General features: G+C 39.6%; 1 long non-coding RNA gene across 1 annotated transcript; it reads right to left on the reverse strand.

The window, feature by feature from the left end:
- Positions 1 to 11999: 11999 nt before the first annotated feature.
- LOC146561972 (uncharacterized) lies at positions 12000 to 13901 on the reverse strand. Its single transcript, XR_014894525.1, has 3 exons — positions 13172 to 13901; positions 13019 to 13094; positions 12000 to 12613 (listed from the first exon to the last, which is right to left on the reverse strand). It is a non-coding gene; the product is annotated as an uncharacterized LOC146561972 (long non-coding RNA).
- Between the last annotated feature and the right edge of the window lie 269 nt (positions 13902 to 14170).

Genomic DNA, 14170 nt, shown 5'->3' on the forward strand with positions numbered 1-14170 from the left:
GCTTATCTAAGCTGCTTTTAACACATAATCAGCATCACTGCGAGCTCAGACAAGCACTACACCCACTCCCATTAGTTCATCTAATTCCCATCTCATATATTATGCTTCCATTTCCAAACATGTAATGCAATCTCACACCATTTAGCATGATTTTTTCCTTCAAAATAGAGATTCGGCACAGAAGATGTGAAGATGTTTAATTTTCTTTTACATAATTCAACAAGTCTCTATTAAGCGATGTAGGATCTGCCATACACCTCAAGGCAACAAACACGTAAATTATATTACTTAATATGTGAAAATATTATTCTTTGATGGGGATCATCTTGGGTTTACTTGTGTTTTTCTGTGCTGTGTTGCATTGAAGAAGATTACATTTTATATTCACAACAACAGGAGAGTGCCCGGCAGCAAAAGCCATATATGAAGATTAATCTGTTTCCCCAGTCTAAACCGTCTGCTAGCCAGACACAGGTGAAAGGGTCCAGTGTGATGTTTTCTCCAAACACCTTTTGCTGAGCCACAACAACAACACCTCTGGGCATTCTAACCTACTGAAAAATAGATGTTCCCAATAAAATATATATGCTCCTGAAATGGTATTACAAGTGTATATTGCAAGTATGTCAGAGGTGTAGCCAACATAAAAGTGTCATAAAGAAGTCTCAGATTAAAAATAAAGGGAATGGTTGCACATGGGTACAGTGTTGTGGTGCAATATGTTATTTCTCCATTCTCTTAAAGCAGAAAGAAGTAAATGCAGGGGGGTTTCTGCCTGAACAGAAAGTTTTGACTTTATGAAAATGTTCGTTTTGAGATGAAACTCAAATGATGAACACCTGTTTTACTGCCGACAGAGATGAACATTAGGCATGAATTGGCTTGAATCAGCCACTAATTTCATGATAGCTAAAGGAGCTAATGATTGTCACTCACCATTTCCTCACATACTAAAAGCCAGATTCTTGCCTTGGCCCCATTATTTCTCCTCATCCTTGCCCATTTCCAGTCCTGTGGGTAACTGGCAGGCTGAAAATTATGAGGCTCTGGCCCATCAAATTTGTATGAGTATCTATTTTCAAACTCAACACAGGCTTAGGGATCCATCTTTGTTATCGTTATACTCGGCCTCGGTCTGCCCTGTTTTTTCTTACATGATGTACATTCTAATCTAAAACAGTTTTTCCCAGACATGAATTAAGTTAGGTAGCCAACACAAAAACGGACTTATCTTGTAATACCCAAACAGACTAGTTTCTCTAACACCAGCCACATAAAATGAAAAAAAAAAAAAAAACTCTTGCTGCCAGGGATAGAACACATTATTTAGTGATTTAATTTTTCAACAGCAAGTACTGTAAAATGGTGAAGTCACACATTTCACTAATGCTGTATTGCAAAAGTCACTGTGAGAGTTTCACAGCCTCCGAGGGTGTAGAAGGAATGGATATTATTAATTTTGTATCTATGTATTGAGAGGACAGACTGACAAGGCTGTGTAAGCTTCATTAGCAACACTAATGTGGTGCATAGTTCCAGCGGCTAGCATTAAAAATCTATTAAGCTAGCTATTAAGAGCGGTTTTTGACTTTCTTTTTTTTTTGTTTTAAACTTGTGTGGACATAAAAACATGTTTACACTTCTTTTAATTCATCTCCCTCTAACCCACAGTAGAAATTTGTATTATTTAGGACTTCTACTATCATTTGCATCAGGTTGGACCCCATGTTCAGCAGCCAGCCGGAATATTATTTCTAAATGGGGCTTTCTAGACATGTTTTTTTTTTGTATGAGTAGTGGCTGTAGAAGAGAGGGAACCAAATGCAGGACGTGGAAGGAAAACTAAAGTAACAAAAAGCAAACCATTTATTAGGCTGAAGCAGAAAAAGCATAAAGTCCATAAACAAACCCATAGAAATCCAAGTCACCCAGAGGAATGTGAGGAAAACACACAGGGGGATACAGTTAAAGGGCAGACACTAAGAGAAAGACTAAGGGGAGGAGACAGGGCTATGTATACACGTAGAGTGATTATTCAATTCAATTCAATTTTATTTATATAGCACCAAATCACAACAACAGTCGCCTCAAGGCGCTTTATATTGTAAGGCAGACCCTAAAATAATACATACAGAGAAAAAAAAAACATCAATCATATGACCCCCTATGAGTAAGCACTTTGGTGACAGTGGGAAGGAAAAACTCCCTTTTCACAGGAAAAAACCTCCAGCAGAACCAGGCTCAGGGAGGGGCGGGGCCACCTGCCACGACCGGTTGTGGTGGACAGGACAAAAGAAATGCAGTGGAAGAGAGCCAGAGATTAATAACAGGTATGATTCAATGCAGAGAGGGCTATTAACACATAGTGAGTGAGAATGATGACTGAAGAAGAAACACTCAATGCATCATGGGAATCCCCCAGCAGCCTACACCTATTGCAGCATAACTACGTGATCCAGCCCTAACTATATGCTTTAGCAAAAAGGAAAGTTTTATACCTAATCTTAAAAGCAGAGACTTATACTAGAGACTAGGGATGATAAGTAATATCATAGAAACATAAATAAATGAATTGAGAGGGAAAAACAGAAGGATGCTATAGAGGGAAAAAGTACCAAGTAAACTCCTAATAGAACAACAATATAACAAGAACTAAAGGTTCACTGTATTGTTGTACATACAAATCAAAAGCTTGTGGAATAAACAACAAACAAAGCACACAGACTCAAACAAAAATGCCTACTGGAAACAAAGAATTCAAAACTTCAAACACCAAAATACAAAAACCTTAGACAGAATAATAAACTGAAATGGACGAAACCACTGACAGGTGAGAGGAAGAAACAGCAGTTGAAACAGACACAGTTAAAGCATAAAAAAAGTAAAAGATTTTTTTCCCCTCATACCCAGAGGCCGATAGCTTAGCTTTAAGATAATTTGCTAATGATAGAGCGATGAATCAAAAAGGGAATCAAAAATGAATGGTTTTTTTTTGTTGATGTTGTCGTTGTTTTGATAATAGCAGTAGAAGTTGGAGTTGGTATCTTTTTAATGCCGGTAGTATACTGTAATATGTCAATATGCCGATACTGATTGACATATAGCAAAGAACATAAATGGAAAGGGGACAGATGCCTTATAACTCTGTTCCTTAGAATCTTTCTTTTTCGTATTTACTCACTCTGTCTAAGGGACCATCTTGGCTCTCATCAGGAAATTTGGAACAGTGGTCTGTTGTCAAATGTCAGTTTTTGTGTTTAACTATATTCTTCGTTAGAATTAACTGTGTCAGTACAGTGTTACTTTTTATCTCAGTAAGCTTAATCTCATGTTAACAGTCTGATAAAAGATCGTATCATGTTTCATGCTGTTTTTAACACTATTAGATATTCATAATTCTTAGTCTGGGGATCTAAGTAGGTTTATGTAAGATATTTTGTAAGATTGGAAAAATTATGCTATAGTAATTTCTAGTAAATTCACCTTGTAAAGGTCTGTAAAAACTTCTTGGGGTCCCATTTTAAATCTGTTGAAGATGCAAAGGAAAAAGCTCCAAAATATACTAGAACTTCTGTTTAGCTTATTGATATTCGTCCAAATTGATTTAAAATAGAAGTTATTATGGTAACTGTTGGAAATACAGTATATAACAACAAATCATCTGCATACAACCAGACTTCCTGCTCCGCTCGTCCTCTTTATATCCCCCTGAAGTTAGTGTCCATACACATTTTGCAAGTGGTTCAGCTGCTAATGTGAAAAGCAGGAGAGAGATCAGAAAACCCTGTGTAGTACATCATGTGAGATTAAAGCAGTTCGATCTAAGCTTCTTTGTGTGAACTGAGGTCATCAGAGATGCATTAAGAAGTTTGAGCCACAAAATAAATGTGGGCCAAACTCAAACCTTGACAGAATGGAAAAGGATAATCCCACTTTACCATGTCAAAGGCCCTTCTTGCAAACATATAAATCTTTCATATTGAGAAGCTGAGTTAGATTAGTATAAAATATGAAATAATCTTCAGCTATAATGTGGAATTTGTCCATTTTAATAAATCCTGTCTTATCCTCACAAACAACTGCACAAAGCATGCTTATCCAATGTACATTATTATAACTTAATTTTATCACCGAGCTTGTTTATATCATGTTAATGTCAAGTAGGTCTTTACTTTTTTGGTAAATAAACTGATGCATGATTTAGAGAGACAGAGGAGGCAAAATTAAGCAGCTAGTTTTTTGTCATTTCAGGCTGTTAATGGTTACGACCCTGATGTCCACCTGTGAAGACAAGTCCCTGTCAGAGCAGGATGACCCTCTGTCTGAACAGAATGAAATATGAACTGAGAGAGCAGTGTAAACCTCACAGCCCTGCCTGCACTTTAATACAGTGACACTGTGACAAAGAAGTACCAGTCAATCTCAAAAGGAGGCCTCAGCACAGCAGAGGAGCAGGGGAAGTGCCATGGCCTTGGCGTTGGTAAGCGTAGACTGTTATCTATAGTAGGATATCCCAGGTCAAAAGTCGCCCTGCGCTGGCAGGATATCCTTCCCCCGTCATCGCTTACTGCTCTCCCTTCCACCCTCCCTCACACTCAGCACACGTCTTCGAATAAGACATTTAATCCTGTTTTCAGTGTTAAAATCCTGGCTGTGGGGTGAAATAATTTCAATTCTTTCCACTATTGTCTCACGCGGCACGTAACGATATGAAGCAAATTGCTCCCCTTGTTTCAAGATGAAGCAACAAGACGACAGTTGAAGTGAACAAGCGAAGAAGTCTGAGCTCGGCTGCAGGTCTTTGTCAAGCTCTTTCACAAAAATCAGACTTACCCATTTATTATTGTATGACTGGAAATTGTTTAGGTGGATACTTTTTAATTCCCAGTCCCACTGGATGATGTGGGCAAAGCCTTGAGAACTGGAAAATGCTGACAAATGTATGGGTAGCATGTGGGGGAGGCAGGAGTAAAAACAATAATAATTACTTTATTAGTATAGCACCTTTAAAAATAGCATTTACAAAGTGCTTACAGACAGAAAAAGCAGGATACCCAGAAGGTAGTATAGCAGAAAGCCAAAGAGTTGGGTGGGGAAAAAAGGAAAGCTTAATTAAAGTCAAAACAGTAGGGGCAAAATACACAAAAAATTATGACAATTTTAAACAAATAAGAATAAAAACAACAAATGAATAATAACAATTTAGTTTCTTCAAATGCTTTAAGGAGGAATTTCAAAGAAATCACTTATTCTGCAGGTTTAAGCTCTTCAAAGAAAAGCAGAGTGGCCCTGATGGCAAAAACACAGTCACCTTGACTTTGAAACAGCCAAAAGGGCCCCAGCAAGTAGCTGCTGAGCTGCTGCTTCCTCTGTAGTTTGAAGCAAGAGAGGGACTTAGAGAGTAGAGTTACTAGACAGGCCTGGAGACAGCGCTTAATTACATGAAAAAGGCTTTCATAACCTTTATTTTCTGTTTTTTAAAATCAAATAGCAATTGTAAATAAAAAGCAGACAGGGCTTCTTGTGAGACTGATGACGTCTGAAGGACTGCACAAAAGGATGTTTTCATTTCTTTTGGAATTTGAACACATTACGGTGCCAGCAGACAGCTGACATCGCAGTTTCAACAGTGTCAAGGCCATTTAGGACGAGCCTTTTGACTGAAGTGGTATCTACAGATTATGAATGATTTCGCCAAGTAGAACAGGGGTGTCCAACTCCAGGCCTCGAGAGCCGGTGTCCTGAGGGTTTTAGATCTCACCCTGGGCCAACATACCTGAATCAAATGATTAGCTCATTACCAGGCCTTTGGAGAACTTCAAGACATGTTGAGGAGGTGAGTTAGCCATTTAAATGAGCTGTGTTGGATCAAGGACACATCTAAAACCTGCGGGATGCTGGCCTTTGAGGCCTGGAGTTGGACACCCCTGAAGTAGAAGTATAAAGAAATTAAAACAGGACCTCAAACTGGATCTTGGAAGTATACCACAAATTGTGTGAATTGCAGAAGTATCTGCCTGCAGTAGCCTGGCTGATTCTTGATAAAAGATAAAAAGATAATTATTAATGTTCAGTGTCCCTGATGCCAAATCTGCAGTTAGTTCTTAAAGAAGTGCGGGCCCCGTCTTTGGCTGCTAAAAAGAGGTCACTAGTTGCCCTAAGTGAGGGCAGTTACAGCAGTCTGTGCTCTAAACTTGAAAACCCAACTAAAACTTCTTAGTGATGTTAGGTCCCTTTAGGCATTGTGTGCTTTTATGTCAGTGTGCAATGCAGAAATTGTCTTCTTTTCTTCATTTTATCTTCTTGATCAAGTAAACTCCAAATCTCCACGATGCAGGCTACAGCTCACACTGACTTTCTAGACACAGTCTTATCTTCAATACTTCTGTTGTTTGCTATGATGAGACTACAACCCTGGACTAGACTACTAATTATGACCACTAATAACTGGCTCTCATTATAGTATATCCAATCAGAGTTTGGAGGGCAGACATGAACACAAACTGCCGCGCACCCACTGCAAGGAGCTGTAAATCACAACAGCTCGTCCCCTAAACACACTCGTATTGAGCTACTGTTCCGCTCAACAGTATAATAACTGTTATTGTGATGAAATATGGAGCCTCTATTCATACCTGCCCTCAGCAGAAAACAGAAATAGCCAGAAATAAGGCATTAAATATTGAAGTGCGGACCATTAGGAGTTTCCTCTCAGCATTCTGATGGACCATTACTCTCCATGTCCGACGGTAAGCAAATCCCCTTCCCTTTGCACAACACATTTCCTGACACCCCCTGTCAGTGACGTCACTGTTGCCATTAATGAGCTTTCACTCAAAGCCCTAAGGATCACAGTCCAGTTACTTCTTTCACTTTATAGCTGCCACTGCACCGTACAAGGAGCTTGAAATGGTTACATTATGACCAGCAGGGACGGGAAAACGTATAACTTTAGGTATTTCGGAATGTAATTTGCAAGTAACAGCAATTCTGAAGTTTTGCTGAGGGCTAATCACTGATGAATACACCTTGTTTTGACGAGAAATAGAATGTCAGCTGTCAACAAATGGCAGCTTCACTGAGGTACTTCATTTAGTTGCTGTTAAGAACGCTTGACCCTTACAGGCTGACAACAGCACTTGCTTATAATACACGTGGTAAATCTGCAGAGGATTTTGTAAGCAGAAATGATAACTGATCAATCAACGTGCCATAATATAAAATGTATTTGAATGTTTGAGCAGCTCAGCAGCTTGAATTTTCACATTTTTAATGTGAAAATTCATTTCTATGTCAGTGGATGTTTAAACTTCACTAATTAAAATGATTGAGTGGGATTTTTCCCATGTGATGCATAAATAATGAGAAGTTCAATAAAAAATTTGGGGGAGGGGAGAGTTCATGGTGCTTCATGTTCAACCCTGCTGTCCTCCACGAGGATACAGAAAGCTCTTTCAAGGTGTGGAGGCTACAGGTGAGGGCTGGCATCCTTCACTGGCTTTTTATGTGAAGTGAGTATTTTCTATGCCTTTCAAAAGTCAAGGAAAATGGTTCCCTGTGCTAGTAGAACAGCAGACAAATTTATATACATGCAAATAAGAGAAGAAGAAAAAAATAAAAATAAAGGTAGTAATCGACTTCTACGAAAATTGACTAAAACTTTATGTTTTAGCAGATGTTAAAACACCAAAACATAAAGTTTAAATACACTGAAACTTAAGAAAACATCAGCATTTTTTGTGGCACGGCTTTCCTTTCCTATTATGTTTTATTCAACTTTTATTGTGTTTTGTATATTTTTGCAGCTTTTTTCTATTATTTTGTATCCGTCACTGACTTCTTTAGTTTCAGCATGCTTGACCTCACGGGACCACCATAACTAATCGCATACAGTGATTAGAATTTAGCAAACATATCAGAACATTAGCAACATAAAGCAATTAGCTCCTTTTGTAAGCTATTGCTACATAGCAAACCTTGGCATTGCTAGCTTACCAATCTAGGAGAAACTTTAGCGTCATGCTCAGAATCATGATTGTTATATTTACTCTCCAAAAACTGTCTTCAGTGATGGAACACTATTCCAATGTTGTTTTAATGTTGCTTTTATTAAGTCTTTGCTTTGCAACAATACAGGGTTTCTTCCTGAAGGTTAGCGCTGATACTGGTGATTGTCATTTTTACCAATCAATGCCTGTATTTTTATATGTTCTTAATAAAAAAAATACTTTAAAAAACAGTTGAACAGATGAAGAAGGGTCCATTTTATTGAATTTTTATTATTTATTTATTCAGTCCTTAACACTTTTCCTATCTCTGCTCAAGAATGTGCCTGTTCTTCTTGAAAAGTTCTACTTTTACCTTTAATTGGCAAATAAACCAGAGATAGAAAGTACTGTAAAAAGAAGAAGCAGAAGAAGAAAACAGATAAGGAGCATCATGCAAGCTGTACCAATTATAGAGCAATAGTCTAATTTAGTGAAAAGGTATTTTTAGGAGGACAAATTCTTCGTGTGGACTGAACACTGTTTAAATGATTTTGATTATCTCAGAAATTTTAGAAAGCCGTTAACACTTTTTACCTTTCCTCACCTCTGCATGTGATGATTTGGGAACGTATCGGTGCTTAATTCAACCAAATGGAATTTATTTAAATTATTATTTGACTGTCTCTTTCCTTTTTTTCACTTGCTCACCAGGAGGCAACTCATCTACAGCAGCACCACTCTAAACTGCATCCTCTCAAAGTGGGTATAATAAGACGTTAATGAGAGTGAAATGGCAAAGGGAATGGAGACGCGGTTTAAGGCTCAGAAAGAGAAAGGTACGCAGAATTAGATACGCAGGGGCCAGAGAACACTGAACCAGAAGCTGCAGTGAAAGAGAGCGATACCCAAAGCAATTTCCACGTTACTACATGGCACCGTAATCCTGCAACGAAGACAGCTCTGCAGGCCAAACAGTGTTTTATTCATGCAAAAGCCGTCACAAGAAAGTGTTAGGACTCAAGGCTGTTCGGAGTGTTGCTCAATTATTCATCAAGCAGAAAAATGTATCCTGATTGAAGTTGCTTTGAACTTAGGGCATCATTTTTCACAGCTGTTTTTTTTTCCAGCTGTGTGTAATGCACCGCCAAACAGCGCAGGATGTCACCTCCCCCCACCACAAGCGGGACCGTGACTGTTAATTTATATCAGTTTCAATTATTTATAACTCAAAAACCTATTCATGCTAAATTAAGCCCTCATAATACCATAATAGCCAAAGAGCACTACCCTGCTGCTTGTGCATAATATTTTCCCTTTAGATACGCAGAGAAATTAAATTTTTCATTTTTGACATATTATGTAGTGAATTTGAGATTTTTATGCCGTGTGATATGTTTCAGTGTGGCTACGAGGGCTATAATAGCTCTGTCTTGTATTCCTTTTAGAGCTTATTCATTTGACTTTGTCAGCATATATGTGAGGCACTCGTTTATACAATGTAACTTTTAAGTACAAAGAAAACGTTACTTTTAATGGAATCTGGACAGATTAAATTAAGGTACAACAATCCTCTAAGTTATGGCCATTGTACCATTCACTTTTAGTACTTTTATGTTTTGTGCTTGTAGATACCAGTCATAGATACCAGGCTAATCTCACACACACAAAATGTATGAAATCGTAGTTTAAATAAAAAGCTGCATATACACTTAAAATCCATCTATTTTCTTCTACAACCCTTTTCTATAAGAGAAAATAATACATTGACCAAAGTCAAAGTATTCAGCAAACACAGTCTGTCTCGCAATACAGCAACTTAAAAGCTACAGGAAATGGTACATAATATCCACCTTAAATTGCTTGGGAAAATATATGTACTTTTTTGGTTCTAGAAAATGTACAGACAGTTCAATAATCAGCCCTATGGGGTGTTTTACTGTAGATTGTATCTGACAGAAATTGACTTTTTCAATATCTCTGTTTCTGAGAGAGTAACTTCACACACATACTCCTTCAATTCCACTTTCTTTTGCCACGCACTCACATTTTTATTCCCATTTCTGCTTACCTTAGGGGAATTTGAACCCTTTTTACTCAGCTCACATGGTCTGACTTCATGCTGGTCTGAATGTGAAACTGCAGCTCCATGGAACATGATGCCACTGTCAAACATGCCGTCCTCTTTTCTGTCTCAACCGCAATTTTTTTTTCATCTTCCTACCATATTTCTGAGCCACTTTCTCTCTTTCTACCTCCTAGCTTCCGCTCTCATTTTCATTCCAATTCTTTGACTTTTCCTATCTTTCCCAAGACAGGCATTGCGGCTTCTTCATCAGGCCAGCTCTTATTTCAGTGTCAAGTAAAAATCCTCGGTGAGTCTGCCATTGTGTCCCAGAGGTGGAATAAAAGCTGCGTCATTTGGAGGCGGATGACACAGAGTCCTTCACTGAGGAGGCCCCTGATTAAAAGGCCGATACGTGGCGGGGGGTTCGCGGCTTGTTTGCCAACGATTCCATTCCACATCCTCTCCTATTCGATTTTAATATATGCATTTGTCTGAAGGTTGAATAGTCCCCGCAAAGACTGATTTACACTCCAACCTGAAGTCAGTTTGCCAGTCCTGACCTCTACAAAAGCAGTTTGAAGCCTGAGCTTCAAACTGTGTTCTTATTTCATCTGAAATAAATCATTTTTTCATATGGCCGTTTGCTCTGCCATGTAAAAACATAACCAGGCACTGTTTCACACCATTTTCTGTGTGATTTATATATGTTTAACCTGTGAATAGAAGACAGACCTACAATTATTCTGTAATTCCCTGGAGTGGAGACATTTCTGTCTTGCTGTGTAAAAGTGAAGGCTTTGATAGTAAGCATGTTTGAGTGTGTTCCTTTGGATGTAAGTGTATTGTATATATATCTCGATGGCACATGTGGTTAAAGCCACTTAAGTGAGCCATGTCAGGTCTGTTAGACTTTCTTCTCGTTGCTGCAAACGTGCACGTTGTTTACCATCTCGACTGACGAGACAGTTCCCATGCGTTGCTCGGGTTTCCGAGATAAAGGCACTCTGTGTAAAATATTTACTTGACGCTGGGAAGTAAACAAGCACCCCATGCTTGCTTGTTGGGACCAATCAAAAGTTTGGGAAGGGGACATGAAAGCCTGAGACAGCGTGCAGCATGTGGGGGTGGGTGGAGTGGTTGTGCTTGCATTTTCATGTGTGCGCTCTCATCTAGGCGCAAAGGCTTCAGCTGAGAAGCAGCGCGCACGAGTGTGTCTATGCCTGTGTAATAAACCTGTGTCAAAATAGCCACGAGCATCGCGGGGGCACCCCGCTGATCCATGGGGCCGCGGGCCTTTGCCACTTCTGCTGCATTTGTCTCAGTGAAACGAAGAAAACACGCCAATTTCAAACAGAATTGCCACTCTGCAATCACAAACATGAAAACATGCCCTAGCGGTAATGGTTAGTTCCCCGCCTCGGTTTGAAAAATATACACGCTCGTATCTGCTTTTAACATACAGGTTGTTGTTTTATTTAATTTGCTCGTGTCACTATTTTTGCTAACGAGGGAATAGTCAGCTAAAAGGGCTACAGTTGAATTCTGTGGGTTTAATTGGCACGTTTTATCTCAGCACCGCCTGCCTGATTAGCATATTCTATCATGTTAAACAAATAGAAGACAATGAGGGCCGTAGGGATGAGTGCAAACATGTGCACTGCATTCAAAGAGATCAATCTGTTTCCAGTGGGATACAGAGGCCTGTTGTTTGAAAAACTCTCATTGGCTATTCATTGGAGATTGATGGAGTTCCTCTGTCGTCGGAGTGACGAGCGAATACTGTATTAGCAAGGGGGTGATTGAGGTGCTCCCGTCTCTGCTATTAGGAAAGGCAATTTTGTTGTTTGTCACGCAGCCTAAAATCCAAAAGGCTAAGTGAAAACAAAAAGATTGAATCTAAAATTAAAAAGAAAATGTGAGGCTCCACAAAAGAAAGTGTAACGCAATCTGTACTTACGCCAAACCTTTAATGCGTGGAAATCAGGACTGTTGACCTTGGGCAGTTCACTAGGTGTCGGTGTCATCAATTTCACCCCGATGTTTAACCCAGAATCACAGTTTCTCTAAAAATAGGTTACAAGAAATCAAATGTATCCCAAATACCTGTATCCTGTCAGAAGCTAGTTTCGTAAAGGAGATTGGTAGTAGCTGCTCCACCACAGGAACAATAAGGCTTCCAGCACACAATGGACACCACACTTACTTAGCATAAACACATTTATTTGACACAATTTTAAATAACAAACCCCCTTTTTTTTGTAGTGTCTTTCCACTCAGTGTCATAAGAAAAATAAAATAAATAAAAACAAATATGTATCCTTTAAGGTCCTTTGGCCAAAAGAAAATCACCTGAGCTCAGGGAAAAATAAAGCGCATCGTTGGGGCCCTTTGAATTGTTCCTACCGCTCTGTTGGAACGGTGTAGCATCCAATAATAGCATCCAGCAAGCAGCAACGACCATCTATTTGCCAGGACGGTTCGGCAGAGTCATCAGATGAGGACTTCCACAAGGCAGTTCATCCAGTAGGATCCAGGGCACCAAAAGGGCAAACAAACCAGCCTACACACAAGTGTGCAGAAGAATTAACTGAAATGTTCATAAGTCTCAGTACCACTGACTCAGTGTCCATGTCACTAACGGCTTATTTAACAGACTTACCATTATAATAATACAGGTTTGTCAAAATAAAAATATAACAGAACATAAATGCAGTTAACAATGCTTATCAATGCTGTTCTCTTAGGCATAACATAATAACACTGTAACTGACCTCGTGTCGGCCGCCATTTCAGGACATTAGCTAGGCTCACTTAACGGCTAGCTTGCTAACAGTCAGCCAATAACACACGTTATACAATATTTAGCCTCTTTCTTAACAACATGACAGCGGTAGATTTGATACCTCGCTGCAGTATAATAAGGCACAAAACATTTCATACGAACATGAGCTGCACGCTAACTCACCAGAGGAGTTCGTGTAATGGCGAATGCTGTCGGACTCAGCTCCGCTTCACGTTTGTAACCGCTACAAGACTTTTTCCTAACAACATATTAAATCATTAGCTTCACATATAAAGGTTTTAAAACTATTTACAGCAACTCAAATGTCTACTGTACCCGAATTTCCAGCTCGTAGAGGGCACGAGAGCAGCATGCGCCTCATCGGACGAACGGAAGGAAAAACTCTGTAGCTGGACTAGAGAGGGGCTATGCGCAGAAATCCCATACTCAAACAATGATCTGGGTTACACTCTCCCCCTCTAAAGTGCATGAGTCTCTGCATGCACACTTGACTTAACAGGTGTGTGAAGGAAAGTGCTCTGAGAGAATACAATTGCGAAACTCTGACAAAAAGGAACTGAGAGCCAAAATTAAAGGCTCACCTAACTCATCATAAGTTAGTTTACGAGGTTGGCGTCTCTCTCTCCCAGAACGCCGCAACTCTACTGTCTCTGAACTCTGCTCAGCAGTGTCGCTGCTTTCTTGATTCATTTCAACAGGTTCTGTTTGCTCAGGAATGTCAATAACAACCCAACCTGGACCTTCATCAGATGGAATGGGAGATGTGGTCACCTCATTGCTTTCTGAGTGTAACAAAGGCTCAGGTTCAGAAACATGACTGGGTGTTTCTCGTGCGTGTGACTCGTCTTGTGGCTCTGCACGGGGCAAACTAGAATGCACATCCCCAGTGGACAGCTGAGGTGTGATAACCTGCCTTTCAGTCTGGATAAAAGGACCTCTGGTTATTATTTCTGGAACCACAAAAGCTGGATACACTTCGTCCTCATCACTGTATACCTCATCTTCCTGACCATCAGGGTTATCAGAAGATTGTACTTCTCTTTCGGCTTTGTTTCTCAGTTTCTTCCCTTTAGAGGATCCATGAGATCTGCTCCCTGCTATTTCTTCCACAGGTAAGAACCCACACGGTAGAAGGAGATCCCTGTGTAAGGTGCGTTTTGGTCCGTCTCCCAACTCGGGTTCCACAACATAGACAGGGCCATCATTGATTCGTTTAACCACAACATGTACTTTCTGTTCCCACCTGTCTGAGATTTTGTGTTTACCTCTGATACTCATGTTCCTAACCAAAACCCTGTCACCTGCACAGAGCTC

The sequence above is a fragment of the Mchenga conophoros genome, linkage group LG12, assembly GCF_057382185.1.
Source record: "Mchenga conophoros isolate Kocher_MC1m ecotype Shallow Benthic linkage group LG12, M_conophoros_male_GT1.1, whole genome shotgun sequence".
NCBI classification, from domain to species: Eukaryota; Metazoa; Chordata; class Actinopteri; order Cichliformes; family Cichlidae; genus Mchenga; species Mchenga conophoros.